The sequence below is a fragment of the Triticum aestivum genome, chromosome 7B (genome assembly GCF_018294505.1).
Source record: "Triticum aestivum cultivar Chinese Spring chromosome 7B, IWGSC CS RefSeq v2.1, whole genome shotgun sequence".
Lineage (NCBI taxonomy): Eukaryota > Viridiplantae > Streptophyta > Magnoliopsida > Poales > Poaceae > Triticum > Triticum aestivum.
The window spans coordinates 417341454-417359365 of NC_057813.1; the positions used below are offsets into that span (position 1 = coordinate 417341454).

Below are 17912 nucleotides of genomic sequence, written 5' to 3' on the forward strand. Positions count from 1 at the left end.
TCAAAGCCCGGGTCATTCATCTGTGCCTTGTTCCTAAAAGCTTTGTCATGCTGCAGTTAGGCGGACCTAGGCAGAGTTGGATAGTTGGAGTGACCATTCTGCGCAGTTCAGACTGGAATGCTCACTTGCCTGAGGTCCCTCGGCGGGAGAAGATCCGCCTCCTGCTGACGACATTGCTCACCCTCTGCATGGTGATGGTTTGATGCTGAACAAATTTATCAGCAGCAATTGCACAACTGCCTACTTCAGAATGCTGCTACTAATGCCAACCAGGGAGAAAGTGACAGTGAGAATGTAGTTGTGGATGAGGGAAATGATGTTGAGTTTCACCCTGAATGGGGAGTTTGGCCCCCACAACCACTGCAAGCTCCACCAGTGCTCTATAACTTTCAGGAATGGTTGGCTGGGGAAGGGCTTCTGGTGAACCATGGAATTGTGCCTCCAAAAAACCTCCATGATAGCCCTACATCTGCATGGAATGACTCAATCTCTATGTATGGTAGTTATGACTCCAGTGCCACTATTTCTGATTCCTATGTGCTGGTACCTGTTACATTGATGAATCAGTTCTGGCCTCAGGAGGTATCTAGCTCTGCAAACCAAGCACCGACCAACACTATTGCTTGCCCTCTGCCCGCCAACTCATTGGAAATTTCCCTCATAGTGTCAGCTACTGGGATGCACTTAAGCATGGAGGCTCAAGGTAACTTCATTCCAGCCATGCTACTGAGTGAATGTGTGCCAATGCTGAAATTTAACACTTACCTCAAAGCTGTTGTTATGCCCATAATTGCCTATTATGGCCCTTGGAGTTCCAATTATGGTTTCAGACACAAAAGTGTGGCTCTCAACTTCACTATCTCTAAGAATGATGGAATCTTGACTGTCACTTCTGCCACTCAGACGATCACACAACATGACAATTCTTCTGCCTTGACTGAAAGTTTTCCTGATGCAGCTAATTTGGATTTATGTCTGAACAATGTCGAGCCTACTGGTAACATAATGACAGAGCTGGCTCCCACCTGCGATGTGCCTTTGCTAGAGTACATACCTGTTACTAAAACACTGTAGGAGGATCAGTCGATTACTCTCACTGATATAACTGATGAGGCTATGATGCAGGACCAACCAGACACTGCCAACACAACACACCCTGACGATGCAGTAGCTGCTCTCAAGCGCAAAGGGAAGGCTGTGGCGCCTGAAAGTTCTGTCTCTCTATGCTGCAATGCTCGCTCCAATAAGTATGATGGCTTTCGCATCCATCTGGTATCTGACACTAAGATGAAGGTCTCGAAGGTTAAGCCTAGAATTGTGCTAGTTGCTGTGAGGATCAAAGACAACGCTGAGGATCAGATCCCCCCACCAACTCCTGTCAATGTTATCCAGCAGATTGGCAACAACTTGTGTGATATCCCGGCTGGTGAGCTCTCTGACGACGCTCTCATGGCCCCTCTGGAGGAGGAGCAAGAAGCCTCTACTTAATATTCTCTCCTCTTTTATTTAATGCCTTCATTAGTGAACTGGAATGTCTTATGTTGGAATGTTCGCGGGTTAAACTCGGACGATAAGCAGTTAGCACTGTCAAATGTTATCAGGTCTAGTGGTTGCGCTATCGTGTGTCTGCAGGAAACGAAAAAGACCTCTTTTGATCTACCTTTTGTTAAATCTTGTTGCCCGCGAAACTTTGATCAATTTGCTTTTGTTGCTTCGCGTGGGGCCTCTGGTGGTATTGCCACAATATGGAACAGTTTGATCTTCTCGGTTGTTACTTTGTTCTCTAAAGATTTTGCACTTGTCACTAGGTTTACTTCAACACAGTCTGCACAGCATTGGACACTGGTCAATATTTATGGGACCTGCCAAGGAGAACAATGTCAAACATTCATTCAATGGCTATTCGATATTGATATCCCTTCACATGAGGATTGGTTATTTGTGGGTGATTTTAACCTCATTCGTGCACCTGATAATCGTAACAAACCTGGGGGCAATGTAAATGATATGATAACCTTCAATGATTTCATAAGAGCTCAAAGTCTCATTGAATTGCCAATTAAAGGTCGTTCTTTCACATGGAGCAATATGTAGGTAGATCCCCTCCTCGAACAACTAGATTAGTTTTTCACCAGGAATAACTGGACTACAACATATCCCAAAACCATGGTAAAACCCTTGGGCAAACATGTTTCTGACCATAGTCCATGTGTTGTGAATATTGAAACGACAATCCCAAGATCTAAGCTTTTCATATTTGAAACATACTGGATTTATCATCCTGGGTTCATGGAAACTGTGGCAAAATCTTGGGCTAAGCAGGTCAAATCAACAAACTATGCTACTATCCTATGTCATAAGCTCAAGAACCCACAACGTGACCTCAAACAGTGGAGTAAAGGGATCTCCAAGCTCTCAGTGGCCATTGCTAACTCAAACAAAGCTCTCAATGAACTTGATGAACTGGAGAACAAGAGAATTTTATCGATACCAGAAAGCAACTTCAGAAAAATATTGAAAGCTCACATTTTGAGACTCTTACGATACCAGCAGCTCTACTAGAAGAAACGTTGCACGGTGATGTGGGTCAAATTTGGAGACAAGAACTCAAATTTTTTCCAAGCCCTAGCCTCTGAGAGATACAGACGGAATAACATTGCATGTCTCACCACTGCCAATGGAGACATTGTTGATTACCACGCTGGAAAAGAATCAATCATATTTGAAACCTTCAAAGAAAGAATAGGCACTGCTAAACTGCACAATATGAAATTTGACATGTCCTATTTAAAACAAAAAAGAGGCTAGCCAACTCACCTCCAAGAGGCTCCCCCGATTTCAGCCTTCGTTGGCCGTTGGATCGTGGTTAATCTGATCTTTAACTTCGTTTGGGCCGTTAGATGCTCGTTGCTCTCGCTGGTGGTTTTGACCGCATGGTAAGTTCTCATGCCCAATGACTGGTGGGCTCGTGTTCTATGCCTGTTGGCTGGGTGGATCGATCTCGGGTGGAAAAGGCTTTGCCCAATCCCCGCGCGCGCTCCGCTCCCAATCCTGGTCATCGGGTTGCTGCGCCAGAGCCCACACCCACACCAACCCTAGCCACCACACGCCTCCTCCCTCCCTCCCTCCCTCGACAGCGCCGCGCCTCCTCCCTCCCTCCCTCCCTCGACAGTGTCGCACCTCCTCCCTCCTTCCTGCTCGTCCGGATAGCCGCCGGCCGCCGCATCCCTTCTCCCCGAGATAGGAAGATGAGAGGGAGAGAAAGGGGAGAGGAGAGGAGAGGGAGGTACGGCAGCGGACGGGAGAGGGTGACCGGCCGGCGTCGGCCTACACCGGCGAGGCGTCGGCTTGCGCCCCTTGCCTCCCCAATCCCCACAGCCGCACGCCCGCACCCCTCCCTCCTCCCTCGTCTCAGCCGCCACCCCCACGAACCCTAGCCGCGCCCTCCTGCATCTGCCCTCCTCCTCCCTCCCTGGTCCGCCCCAAGCCCCTCCTCCTCCCTGGCGGCGGGGAGAGGTGACCACGGGCAGATTTTGGGGAGCAGCGCGAGCATCAAGCAATGGCTGATGCCAAGGTGATCTTCCCCTAGGCTCCTCTCTCTCTCTCTCACCATCACACAATAATCTCCTCCTGATCTTTCTATTTGTGTATAATGCATCTCCATATGGCATTGATGTTCTTCCGATTTGCAGGCATGTCAAGATCAAGGATATTTAAACTTGTTTCTTTTATTGATGAAAGATTTCAGATGCTTCTGTAGATGAATTTCTGGTGTTAATTGTCCCAAAGATGGAACGATTTGTTCCACGGAATTTATCTCCTTAGTTGCATTCCATTTACAGGTAAAGTGAGATTGTTACCTCTGTTTGTTTTTCTGTTTAAACTTCACGATTGGAGAATGGATATTAGCTTAGCTGCTGTATGGAATTTTTCATTAGAGGGGCCCAGGCTGAGGCTTAATACTTAATTACTTTCTGTTGAACAAAAGAAAAAGTGCACCTATGAATTGTAAAATGTGGAGTGCAAACCCGACATCCTCCAATATTACCTGATTTGGTGCTGATTTCCATCTTCCAGTTCATGGTCATGGCCTTGCTGTGGTTGCACGGTGGTTCGGTGAGGAACAGGAGCAAATACCTTTGCTACAACCAAGGTCTTGACAAACTAGTCAGGGAGAGGTAGGTTCGGTGAGTCATTTTACCCTTTGTTTATCCCTTCAGATTAGCAGAGAAGAAGGATCTTTTTTTATTCCCTTTTGATTTCCTCTCATGTTTGACTGGAACCTTTTTTCATAGTTTTGCAGGGGTTGTTATGTTCTGTCCCCCATGGTAAGTTTGCTAGGCAGTGGCTTACTCCTCTCTTGTTTCTTGTCCCTGATGTTGTGCTGTGATTGGTGCAGCCGCTGGACGAGAAAGAGCAGAGGATCCAGGAAAGCAACCGCAGAAGCCGGAGAAGACGTCCCCAGGGCTTCTACGAGGACCAGAAGCGTATGTCTATCATTAGAGCCTGGATAAGGGCAGGTGATGCAAGGTGTCTCGTCCTAAAATCATCTTTGTTGGTTTCGATGATTTTGCAGATTCCTTTCAGCAATCTGGGGTTGTTAAGAAGAGGGTCGGGATTGCCCTGGGCAGATGCTTAAGTTCCTGGATGTAAACGCACACTTGCCTACATGGGCCAAAATATTATTTGAGGTGTGTGTGCAGTTCTAATTTACTAACATTCTTTTTTCTTTTACGACTGACTGCATCCAACAAATGAACTATGTGGTTGCTTTCAGATAATGATACTTGTTTTGCATATTTGCATCTCGAAGAAGCTTGCCCACTATTGTAGGTCAACATTTTCTTGGTAAGCAGCACAGAAGACAAAGAAGGCATCTTGTGCATGTTTTGTTGTTATAGTATATCCTTCTCTTTTCTTTTTGACACTGCCATGCTTAACGTTGTACTATCTTTTACATGGGAGAAAGCTAGAAACATTAGAGAATATTATTGATATACTTGGCGCGCAGTTGCAACTAGAATAGTTCAAGGCCTGAGGCATGTACCAATATATGCTTTTTTGAGTAGCTCCATATATATAGGTCTTATGTTTGAAATGAAGTTTTCACTATCCTTTTTACATTTGTATGAGTGTTCACTGTGTCAAGTTCCAGTTGTCTGTTATTTCTGTGTTTTCATTTCCTTCCATTAACATGGCATTATGTGTTCTTATTCAGCTTGCTTGTGGAAAAACTGGTTCTCGTTCAGTTATGTGTGTCAGTCTGATAGAAGATGGACACCCCTCTTCAAGTTGGTTTATGGGCTTGCGGAGTGTGAGAAGTAAGTTACTATTGGATCCACTTTCTTGTCACTAGCCTTGCTTGACATGTTCATTTCTCACGCTACACTTACCATCAGAATTATGTGATTACATGGAGATATACATCAGTGCTTGGCAGTTATTAACATTATGGAAGAAACTTCTAATTATCTTGATTATCTTGCTGCCACTAACTGTGTTGTACTGATAACACTGATAGGCTTAACTGATGTATTCAGGTATAGCTGTGAATAACCTTTATCTGGACTTCTCAGAAATTGTTCCCTAGCAATCGAATGATTAAGTATTGCATGGTTTGATTTCTCAAATCATTTTGTGGTATGCACGGTTCAAATTTTCCATTTGGACAGCAGAGCTAGCCCACAGTGGTAGTAAAAAGTGGAGTACTCTTTTTATGACTGACCTATGCGTGTTATTCACATTATGACAGACTGTTCTAGCTGTAATTATGAATTTGGTGTTCTTGTCGATCTTGTCTGCTTTTGTCGTGGATACTGCCTCTAAACTTCAGGTGGGTTGTATTGCTGATGCCTTGGCATATGTATTTTGATGTGAACTAATGTCTCTTGTGTGTGCTCCAGTGTTGATCTTTTGGGACTAATTTTTTGTAACTGTTTATAGAGATGTTTAATTAGTTCCACATACATGCATACACGATTTGTGAAGAAATTACTTTCTCTGCTTTGTTCTTTAAAGATGTATTTTCAATGGCTATTTAATATAGATGCTTCATTAGTTGCATAAGCATATATGATTCTGTGAGCAAATTATCTTCACTGATCTATTTTAGAGAGATGTCTGATTAGCTGCACAAGCATACATGGTTCCGTAGGTAATTTGTTTACCCTGATCATCTTGCTATCCAGTTGTGTTGGTATGGTCTGAAACAGATTCACAAGTATTTATGATGATCGTTTGCATGGTGGGTCGTGCTAGCAATGTGCTTTGCATATACACGATTCAAATATTTGTTAGGTGTTTTAGTTTACACATTTCTCCTGAAAATCTGTATATGTGTATGCAGCCATTTTTGAATTGGCTATGATTCTTTTTAGTATTTTAGTTTACACATTTCTCTTGAGAATCTTCATTTCGAACTGTAATAGTATGTATAATATAGGTTTGTAATTTTTCCATTAGTTGGTTCTTGCCCAGGTCTTCTGTTTCTATACCATACTGTTCTCGTGTCATTCCCGTTAGTTCTTATAGGGCCTGCAGATCAGCTCAGTTTATATATATATATATATATATGCTTTTACTCCTGAAGACAGTTTAATGATGTTTATTCTTTCAGTTTAGGAAAATCTCTGCCTTATAGGGCCGGTTCATATTAACATGGAGGAGGTACAGAGGTTTATTGCTTCTGTTTGTGGGCTGGCCTTGAGGGGGAGACCAAAGCAAACATCAACATGTTCAAGGTGCATATACTCTGCTACTTGTGTTCGTCTCCCTACCTAATGTAGAGCATTATACATTTTGCTCAATATAGTTAGTTACTTAGTTTACTGGAAGTTGTGATAGTCAGAGCGCATACATGCTTGATTTTACTTCAGTTAGTAGCTGTATCCAGTAGGAACTTATTTGTGAAAACTAGACCTGGAGAAAGTATGCAGCCCTGTTTTGTGCAGATAACTACTCTTGGTTACATACTGTTGGCAAATTTAGTAGGCTTATACAATAAGCTTCTTCATTGATTTTGTTATTTGTAAACCTGTAGTTACGGAGATCCATGAGTTTCATCGAACATATAAACGCTGGTGGGCAACCCGCCGTTCTGGGGGCCTTCGCGCGTGCACGATCGATGGCTGTTCGATTAGCTTCTTTGATCATTTTTCACCCTTGATTTTTACTATTCACTTCGTCTTTTGTTACAACTTTGACTGCTTTACCGGGTGCCTGCCATTGGGCCCATAAAATCATTGGTCCACGCGGCAGCGGAGTGCTCGTCAACTCGGTCTGTGACCGCCCGTAAAAAAAACCTAGATCGTCTGATACTATATCTATGGGGATATGTCTGAAGCTTCAGTATGTTTTCCTCCTAACAGTATTTAATCTAACCAGTGGTGCATCAGGTACTAGATTGTGGTGAGAAAATAGAACTACTCGTTGATAAAGATAGCATGCTCGCTCACATGTATTGTGGTTTCACACTCATAAATCAGTACTTGGGCATTGGCTTTGTTTAATATATATAAGAATGTTATCATCAAACTGTAATATCTCTACTAATAAACTTTATGGAAGTGCACTACCAACTGAATGAGGAGAGATCTATCTTCACCTGATGATTCCACCCCTTTTTACATAACACTAGCTGCTGCACAGTAAAAAGTGTCTCGCAGATGCTCTTTATGACACCAACTGACAGATTAATGAGTGCACTCATGGAGAACATAACAAGGTATTTTAGGAAGTGCTTGGACTAGGTTCAAATTTTTGACAATCTTAGGCACGCTTTTTTTACAGTGTTGGTTTCAATTTTTTTTTCCGACACAGTTAGACTTTCTGAAATACAGCCTTGAACTACACATATTCTGTACAAAGCTTGTTTAGTTCTCTAAAACCTGCACATGTTAGATACAGTTTGCGAGAACATGTGCAGATTTGTGAGAACTAAAAACACTTTTTCCCAGAACATGTCCATTGATAGTAAGATTGTTTGCCATAGTGAAAGGAGACAATGCGCTTGATATAGCTTGTCATGAGATAATGAAACAATAGTGTTTATTTTGTCACCAGCAAGATGATGATGTGAAGAATGACTATTTGCGTCATTCAGAGTTTCTACCATTAAATAGTTTCCCATAACAGAATATTTGCTAATATTGGTAGCTAAAAATGAGATACTTATGCTTGTTGATGCCTTCCCTTTTTATAGTAACATCCATGTGTCCAGCATATGTAGAATATTAGATTTTTCTTGGCTGTTTATTGTAGTTCGTTCTTAGGGTTTGGAAAATTCTTTAGCTATATTCCTTGTCTCAAGCGAGCATGAGCAATATCTTCTTTATTCCGCGTGCCGCCAAGTTTCTCTATTTTAGATGGTTGTATCTTTTCGCTTCTAAAAAGGGATATGTATTTTATTAATCTGACTATAATTTGTGGTAGGTACATACTGAAGGATGTTCTGAGGCTAGCACCTGGTTTGAAGTTTTGAAATTCACAACAATACCTCATAATTTTGATTTGATATCCAGAATGTCAATTGAAGAATGAGCCTATGAACTGCATTGTATTTTGTAATATATCCTTATATATGGTGCTTGTGGCATTTTTCTTGCAATTATAAGTTTACATTTATGGGTATTTACAGAGTCCCCCTTTCTTTTTCTGCAAGGGGCAAGGGGCAGTAGCTGTGCCATTTGATTTGAAGGACAAAGAGTTGATCACAAAGGGGTAGCATTCAGGATATATACAGAAGAGTATAGAACCAAATTATATGATGTAATTGACCACTATTTCTATTAACTTCTCTCACACAATGTTCATGAGTTCATGTACATTTTATTGTGTCACTTGTGTTTACTCTTTTTTTTAATGCAAGTTTATAGCTACTCGGAGTTCCTAATTGCAGGCTCAACTATCTTTACTTACCGATGATCTAATTTGTGGCATTATTACCTAATAAGAAAATATTTGCATTTAATTTCTTTTATATATAGGGGTATAAGTTCTTACTAAATGTACTCAAATATATGGTTATTAAAAAAATGCAAATATTTTCAACACGAACATGGTTTTAAACGGGTTAACTGGTCATCTAGTATCATTAAGAAGTATGAGGGTCTTGATCAACTTACACTCCCGTTCACACATGAAGAGATTGATCGGGTCATTAAGGAAATGCCGGCTGATCGGGCACCTGGACCGGATGGTTTCACTGGGGTTTTCTTGAAACGTTGCTGGTCCATCATCAAAGAAGACTTTTATCGTCTACACAATCAATTCCATGAGGGAAATCTCAATCTGGAAAATATAAATGATGGTTTCATTACTCTCATCCCTAAGATAAATTCTCCAGCTTCAGTTAATGACTTACGTCCGATCACATTACTTAACTCATGTCTGAAAGTTGTCACAATTTTTTTGGCAAACCGTCTACAAAAAGTTATCTTAAAGATAATCCATCGCAACCAATATGGTTTTGTCAAAGGTAGATCCATTCAAGATTGCCTGGCCTCGGCGTGTGAATATATTTACCATTGCCAATCTTCAAAGAAGGAAATTATTCTACTAAAGTTAGACTTTGCCAAGGCGTTTGACACCATTGAACATGAAGCAATGATTGAAATTATGGTAAGCATGGGATTCAATGAAAAGTCGTTGAATTGGATAAGATGCATTTTCTCTTCGGGCAAATCTTCTGTCCTTCTTAATGGCAACCGGGGACAACAATTCCACTGTAAATGCGGGGTCAGACAAGGCGATCCACTGTCCCCACTAATTTTTGTCCTTGCAACGGATCTCCTTCAAGCTGCCATTAATGATGCTTTTGCACGCAATGAAATTCAGCTGTTGTTCCCCTCAAGTAACCAAAAAGATTATTTGTTCATACAATACGCCGAAGACACCATCCTCGTTCTCCCAACCTGCCCTCAACAAGACTTGGTCCTAAAAAACATTTTAGCTGATTATGCCACCTCCATTGGGCTGAAAATAAACTTCCGTAAGTCCACCATCATTCCTATCAACTGTGCTGCAGATCGCTGTGAACAGTTGGTGCGCATTTTTGGATGTGTCATTGGAAAAATGCCATTTACATATCTGGGGTTGCTTTTGGGAACAAGATGGCCCACTGTTCAAGAACTTATCCCCCTAGTATGCATGGTAGAAAGAAGATTGTTTGCAACACTCAATATGATTTCATACGGTGGAAAGCTCTCTTTACTCAACTCAGTGATTACCTCTCTAGTCATATTCGCCCTATGCACTTCGTGTTTGCCAACCAAAATCATTGAGTTGTTGGACAAGATCCGAACAAGATGTCTTTGGACCAAAAAACAGAACAAGGCGACAAATGAACTCGTTGGCATCCTGGGGTATGGTATGTAAACCAAAAGCAAGTGGAGGTTTAGGAGTCATCGATCTTAGAATTCAAGGGGATGCACTTTTGCTCAAATATCTTCATAAGTTGTATAATAATTGGGACGTGCCCTGGGTGCAGCTTATTAAGGACATATATTACGAGGGGCAGATCCCACATGGATCATACCCTTGTGGCTCGTTCTGGTGGAGGGATGTAACAAAACTCATGCCAATCTTTCATGGCATCACAAAAGTTCAAGTGGTGGCTGGCAACACGGTCCTCTTCTGGAAGGATGATATGTGTGGTAACATTTTAGCAGAAGCGTACCCACGTGCATTCTCGTATGCCACCGAGGAAGATATTTTGGTTAGAGATTTCTTGTCCATCACGTCACTTCAAGAAGCGTTCCACCTACCCCTCTCTCCATAAGCACATGGTGAAGTGAGGCAAATTCAGATGGACACCAGGGGTATTGATTTATCAAATGCATCGCTACACAAGGATATCTGGACGTATGCTTGGGGTGACAAAGAATAAACCACTCATAAATACTACACCTTCTGTTTTCGAGACATCCAAGGACATCGAGCTTTTCACTGGATCTGGAGATCTAAATCAACCATGAAGATTAAAGTATTTGGCTGGCTACTACTATCGGACCGCCTAAACACAAGGAATATGCTCAAACGGCGCCATTATAACATTGGGAATAATCATGATTGCATACTTTGCGGACAACACATAGAAGAAACTCTGGAACATTTGTTATTTGATTGCAACATCAGCACACAATGTTGGTCCACACTGGGAATTGTATGGCAGCAAAGGGGGACAAGATTATCTAAGGTCTCTCTAGCAAAAGAAGCTTGGGGGAGGCCACTATTCATGGACGTTTTCCTCTTGGCGGCATGGAGTATATGGAAAGAACACAATAACAATCATTTTAGGGGGATTGCTCCCTCCCGTTTAGCTTGGTTACATAGATTCAAATCTAATTTCTCACTCCTAACCCATAGGGTCAAAGAGAAGCACAAAAATTTCATCCCCTTGCTACTGTCTTCTCTTCATTAGAGTAGCCACTTGACCTTATCCCAAAGGGAGAATGGAGATGTAAATTAACCATGTAACTTCTTACCATTATTAATTTAATTCTTTCATAGTAGGGGGTTCCCCTACTGTTCACGGTCAAAAAAATGATGATCATCACACTTCTATTTACCTACAACTCGAAAAATTACAACTCAATGCTTAGAACAAAATATGACTATGTGAATGCCTCCGGCGGTGTACCGGGATGTGAAGTGAATCAAGAGTGACATGTATGAAAGAACTATGAAGGGTGGCTTTGCCACAAATACGATGTCAACTACATGATCATGTAAAGCAATATGACAATGATGAAGCATGTCATAATAAACGGAACGGTGGAAAGTTGCATGGCAATATATCTCGAAATGGCTATGGAAATGCCATAATAGGTAGGTATGGTGGCTGTTTTGAGGAAGGTACATGGTGGGTGTATGGTACCGGCAAAAGTTGCGCGGCACTAGAGTGGCTAGCAATGGTGGAAGGGTGAGAGTGCGTATAATCCATGGACTCAACATTAGTCAAAAAGAACTCATATAGTTATTGCAAAAATCTATTAGTCATTGAACTAAGTACTACACGCATGCTCCTAGGGTAATAGATTGGTAGGAAAAGACCATCGCTCATCCTCGACCGCCACTCATAAGGAAGACAATCAATAAATACTGCATGCTCCAAATTTGTTACACCATACGTGCATGCTACGGGACTCACAAACCTCAACACAAGTATTTCCCAAATTCACAATTACTCCACTGGCATGACTCTAATATCACCACCTTCATATCTCAAAGTAATCATAAAGAATCAAACTTCTCGATAGTATTCAATGCACTTTATATGAAAGTTATTATTATATCCCTCTTGGATGCCTATCATATTAGGACTAAATTTATAACCAAAGAAAATTACCGTGCTATTCTAAAAGACTCTCAAAATAATATAAGTGAAGCATGAGAGTTCATAAATTTCTATAAAATAAAGCCACCGCCGTGCTCTAAAAATATATAAGTGAAGTACTAGAGCAATATTGCCTAGCTCAAAAGATATAAGTGAAGCACATAGAGTATTATAATAAATCACGATTCATGCGTGTCTCTCCCAAAAGATGTGTACAACAAGGATGATTGTGGTAAACTAAAAAGCAAATACTCAAATCATACAAGATGCTCCAAGCAAAACATATATCATGTGGTGAATAAAAATATAGCCTCAAGTAAAGTTACCGATAGATGAAGACGATAGAGGGGATGCCTTCCGGGCCATCCCCAAGCTTAGGATTTTGGTTGTCCTTGAACATTACCTTGGGGTGCCTTGGGCATCCCCAATATTAGTCTCTTGCCACTCCTTATTCCATCCTCCATCAAATCCTTACCCAAAACATAAAAACTTCACAACACAAAACTCAACGGAAAATCTCATGAGCTCCGTTAGTATAAGAAAATAAATCACCACTTTAAGTTACTATTGCAAACTCATTCTTTATTTATATTGGTGTAATATCTAATGCATTCCAACTTTTCCATGGTTCATACCCCCCGATACTACCCATAGATTCATCAAAATAAGCAAACAACACGCGAAAAACAAAATCTATCAAAAACAGAACAGTTTGTAGCAATCTCTAACTCTCTAATACTTCTGTAACTCCAAAAATTCTGACAAATTAGGAAAACCTGAGAAATTTGTGTATCAATCCAGATAAAAAAGAAACAGATCAAAAGCATGTCTCTGTGAATTATGAAAATTATTTTCTTGGGTGCAAAAGTTTCTGATTTTCAGCAAGATCAACACAACTATAACCATAAGCTGTCGTAAAGGTTTAACTTGGCACAAACACTAATTAAAACATAAAACCACATATAACCAGAGGCTAGATGAATTATTTATTACTAAACAGGAACAAAGAACAAAGAACAAAAATAAAATTGGGTTGCCTCCCAACAAGCACTATTGTCTAACGCCCTTACTTAGGCCTAAAACGCGAATAGATCTAAACATTGTCATGTTTGGTATGCAATCCATAAGTGGCTCTCATAATAGATTCATATGGTAATTTAATTTTCTTCCTAGGAAAGTGTTCCATGCCTTTCCTTAACGGAAATTGGAATCTAATGTTTCCTTCTTTCATATCAATAATTGCACCAATCGTTCTAAGGAAAGGTCTACCAAGAATAATAGGACATGTAGGATTGCAATCTATATCAAGACCAATGAAATCTACGGGCACATAATTCCTATTTGCAAAAATAAGAACATCATTAATCCTTCCCATAGGTTATTTAATAGTGGAATCCGTAAGATGCAAATTTAAAGAACAATCATCAAATTCACGAAAACCTAGCACATCACACAAAGTTTTTGGAATCTTGGAAACACTAGAACCCAAATCACACAAAGCATGGCATTCATAATCTGTAATCTTAATAGTAGGTTTCCACTCATCATAAAGTTTTCTAGGGATAGAAACTTCTAATTCAAGCTTTTCTTCAAAATATTGCATCATAGCATCAACGATATGTTTAGTAAAAGCCTTGTTTTGATTATAAGCATGAGGAGAATTCAACATGAATTGCAGCAAGGAAATACAATCTATTAAAGAACAATTATCATAATTAAATTTCTTGAAATCCAAAAGAGTGGGTTCATTGCTACTTAAAGTCTTGACCTCTCCAATCCCACTTTTATCAATTTTTGCATCTAGATCTAAAAACTCCGAATCATTGGGACACCTTTTAACTAAAGTTGACTCATATCTAGTCCCATCTTTATCAAGATTAATATTGTAAAACAAAGATTCAATAGGAGTACCATCAATCACTTTTAGATCATCATTATTATTATGAAAACTAGAAGAACACATTTTTACAAACCAATCTTTTTTAGCATGCATCTTGGCGGTTCTTTCTTTGCACTCATCAATGGAAATTCTCATGGCTTTGAGAGACTCATTGATATCATGCTTATGTGGAATAGTTCTAAGTTTCAAAGAATCGACATCAAGCGAAATTCTATCCATGTTCCTATCCAAATCATCAATCTTGAGAATTTTTTCTTCAATCAAAGTATTAAAATTCTTTTGCAAACTCATAAATTCTTTAACACTATTCTCAAAATCAGAGGGCATATTGTTAAAATTTCCATAATAATTGTTGTAGGAATTGCCATAATTATTAGAGGAATTACTAGGAAACGGCCTAGGATTAAAATTGCCTCTATACGCGTTGTTACCAAAATTGTTCCTACCAACAAAATTCACATCCATATATTCGTTATTATTCTCAATCAAAGGGGACAAAGGCATATCATTAGGATCAGAAGAAGCACTCTTATTAGCAAATAATTTCATAAGTTCATCAATCTTTCCACTCAAAACATTAATCTCTTCAATCGCATGAATGTTTTTACTAGTGGATCTTTTGGTGTGCCATTGAGAATAATTAACCATGATATTATCTAGGAGCTTAGTAGCGTCTCCTAAAGTAATTTCCATAAAAGTGCCTCCCGCGGCCGGATCTAAAAGATTTCTAGAAGCAAAATTCAATCCGACATATTTTTTTGTATAATCATCCACTTATTTAAACCATGTGTAGGGCAATTTCGTATCATCAATTTCATCCTCTCCCAAGATTGTGCAACATGCTCATGATCAAGTTGCTTAAAATTCATAATATCGTTCCTAAGGGAGATGATCTTAGCGGGAGGAAAATACTTAGAGATGAAAGCATCTTTACACTTATTCCATGAATCAATACTTTTTTTGGGCAAAGATGAAAACCAAGTTTTAGCACAATCTCTAAGTGAAAACGAAAATAGCTTCAACTTAACAATATCATTATCCACATCTTTCTTGTTTTGCATATCACACAAATCTACGAAATTGTTCAGATCGGATGCAACATCTTCACTAGGAAGGCCAGAAAATTGATCTTTCATAACAAGAGTCAGCAAAGCGGCATTAATTTCACAAGATTCAACATTAGTAGTGGGAGCAATCGGAGTGCTAATAAAATCATTGTTGTTAGTGTTGCATAAATCACACAATTTTGTATCACTGGTACACGTCGGTGCTATACAAATGGTTTTTAACCCCTTTCTGCAATGACATTTCGAACCGTCGCCCAGTGAGTGTGGGCGATGGGGGGTCCTTCCCACACAACCCAGAAACCGTCGGTGATATGCCCTCCTAGCACACACGCTCGGAAAAATGAGGTCATGTGCGATCGGCGAGTGAGCAATTCAGTTTTACATACAGCAATGCTCAAAAAATACAATTATACATGCAAAATCGTTTTTGATCATAACTACATCCCACACAGTCAGCCCCCGCTAAATGTTTCCGTTCGTATGTACATTCCACACGGTCCATCCAAGGAATACATTTCCGTTAGTATGTACATTCCACATAGTTAATCCAAGAAGTACCAAATGTTTGCGATGCACACAACATCACAAACAGTCAATAATTTAGAAGCATGTTTGATAAGGTGACTATCGCAAACATTTAATAAGAAAGAACTATGTGCGATGATGTTATTAATCACACACGTTTTTTCTTGGCTGATCGTGTGTGAAGTGGAGATTGATCGCACACATTTTTTCCTGGCTGATCGTGTGTGCGGGTGAGGTTGATCGCACATGTAGTGGATCCTAGAAATGTGTCTGATCTCCATGTCTATCACAGACGTTTCGCTTTTGCAAACCATGTGTAGTGTAATCCCAAATTAATCCCTAATTTAAAAATCACAGTTTTGAATTTGAAAGTAGGCAATCACTTATTTCATATCCAACCAGGTTTATTACAAATATAGGTTCAACCACGAATGCATAATTCGATGCATATGTACATATACTGAAGAACTATAGAAGCACCAAGTAAAGAATGATGAACCATAGTTGTACTAAAGATTGTAAAGAGAGAGGCGAAAGACATTATGGTTGCTGGAGAAGCTGAAGCGGAATGCCCATATTGTGCGCTCCTCCATGCGTAATGCGCATGACTCTAGGCCAACCCCTTGTGATGGCTGCCCGTCCATCCTTCACTATCTTAGTTACGACTTCTCGATGCTCATTGTATTCTGGATGAAATACTTTAACCTTCATTGTGTGTCCACCAATGATGTACTTTGCGAGATAATCTTGAGTGAACTGCTTCGGGAACCACTGTGAACGAAAAAGATTCAGACATTGTTGTCTAACAACTATTATGGGCAGTAAAAAGAGAAGGCTACAGAGTTTGTAGTTACGATCCTACAGCTCACTGTTGTGTTGGATAGAGCATAAAAAATAGTTTTCTTGCCACCATTCGTATCTTTTTGCTAATAATCCTTATCAGTTTTCTCAATTGATGCTTGTTCATGAATATCTCATTGCCCCATACGCAAAAAGGGTCGATGCGTGGATCCTTGCCAAGGGCATATGTACCTACAAGCAACAAGTCAATATTAGAAGCTAACAAGTGTCCAGGCCTGGATCTATATGCACTACATTATGGAACGACGGGGGATTACAAGCCAAAGGATGAAGCTAACCTCGGCGAAAAATGCTGGCCACTCCCGTTGTTGTCCTGCAAAAGTAGTGGAAAGGCATGATAAGTATGGCAACCTTAACATCAAACAAATATAGCAAAGGTAAACAATATCATCTCCAAATGATAGCTTGAATGTGTTGGTTTCAGCATGTTGTTAAAGCATATATAAAATGGAAGGCAATCTTACCGACAACATGCTTAACAACCATCAAATATTGCAATTCAAACCGGTATCGTTGAAAATGAATAGAATGTAGGTAATTCTTAAACATCACTGGATAAATGTGTAAAACTGAAATAAAGGGCATGTGCTAACTACACCAGGCATAACTAGAACCAAATATAGCCGTTCAAACTGGTATCGATGCAGTCAAGTGGCATAGTTCCGACTTGCACATAGTGAACAACACATTGTGAATGACTGAAATAAACAAGGCATAAATGATCAATATAACAACCAAATATAGCCATTGAAAACTGGACAGAGTCTCACTGGAACCAACCTAACAAGCAAATAAAGATAAACAGGACATATGCTTGAAAACTGGACAAATGCTCACTACAACCAACCTAACAAGCAAATACAGATAAACAAGGCATCTGCTTGAAAACTGGACAAATGCTAAAAAAAGCAACCTAACAACCAAATACAGATAAACAAGGCATCTGCTTGATAACTGGACAAATGCTCACTACAACCAAACTAAGACTAAATACATATAAACAAGGCATCGGCTCGATAACTGAAAAAATGCTCACTGCAACCAACATAACAACCAAACATAGATAAACAAGGCATCTACTCACTATAAACAACCAAATATAGCCATGCGTGAAACTGAAGTGGACAATTCATACTTTAACATCACATAGCCCTATTGAACAATACATTTTGCATAACTGAAATAATTAAACATGACACAGTTATAGCACCGCACGACAAATGCT

General features: G+C 39.9%; 1 long non-coding RNA gene across 17 annotated transcripts; it reads left to right on the forward strand.

Annotated features, from left to right (window-relative positions):
- The first annotated feature begins 3099 nt into the window (after window positions 1–3099).
- On the forward strand, window positions 3100–8824 carry LOC123155471 (uncharacterized). 17 transcript variants are annotated; one of them, XR_006477423.1, is made up of 11 exons: window positions 3100–3574; window positions 3693–3842; window positions 4078–4187; window positions 4296–4328; window positions 4400–4487; window positions 4577–4691; window positions 4778–4848; window positions 5219–5833; window positions 6617–6740; window positions 7637–7723; window positions 8431–8824. It is a non-coding gene; the product is annotated as an uncharacterized lncRNA (long non-coding RNA). The 17 variants fall into 17 exon arrangements; XR_006477422.1 differs by lacking the exon at window positions 7637–7723 and having other exon boundaries at window positions 5219–5640; window positions 5753–5833; XR_006477420.1 differs by having other exon boundaries at window positions 5219–5321; window positions 5541–5640; window positions 5753–5833; window positions 6617–8824.
- The last annotated feature ends 9088 nt before the right edge of the window (window positions 8825–17912 follow it).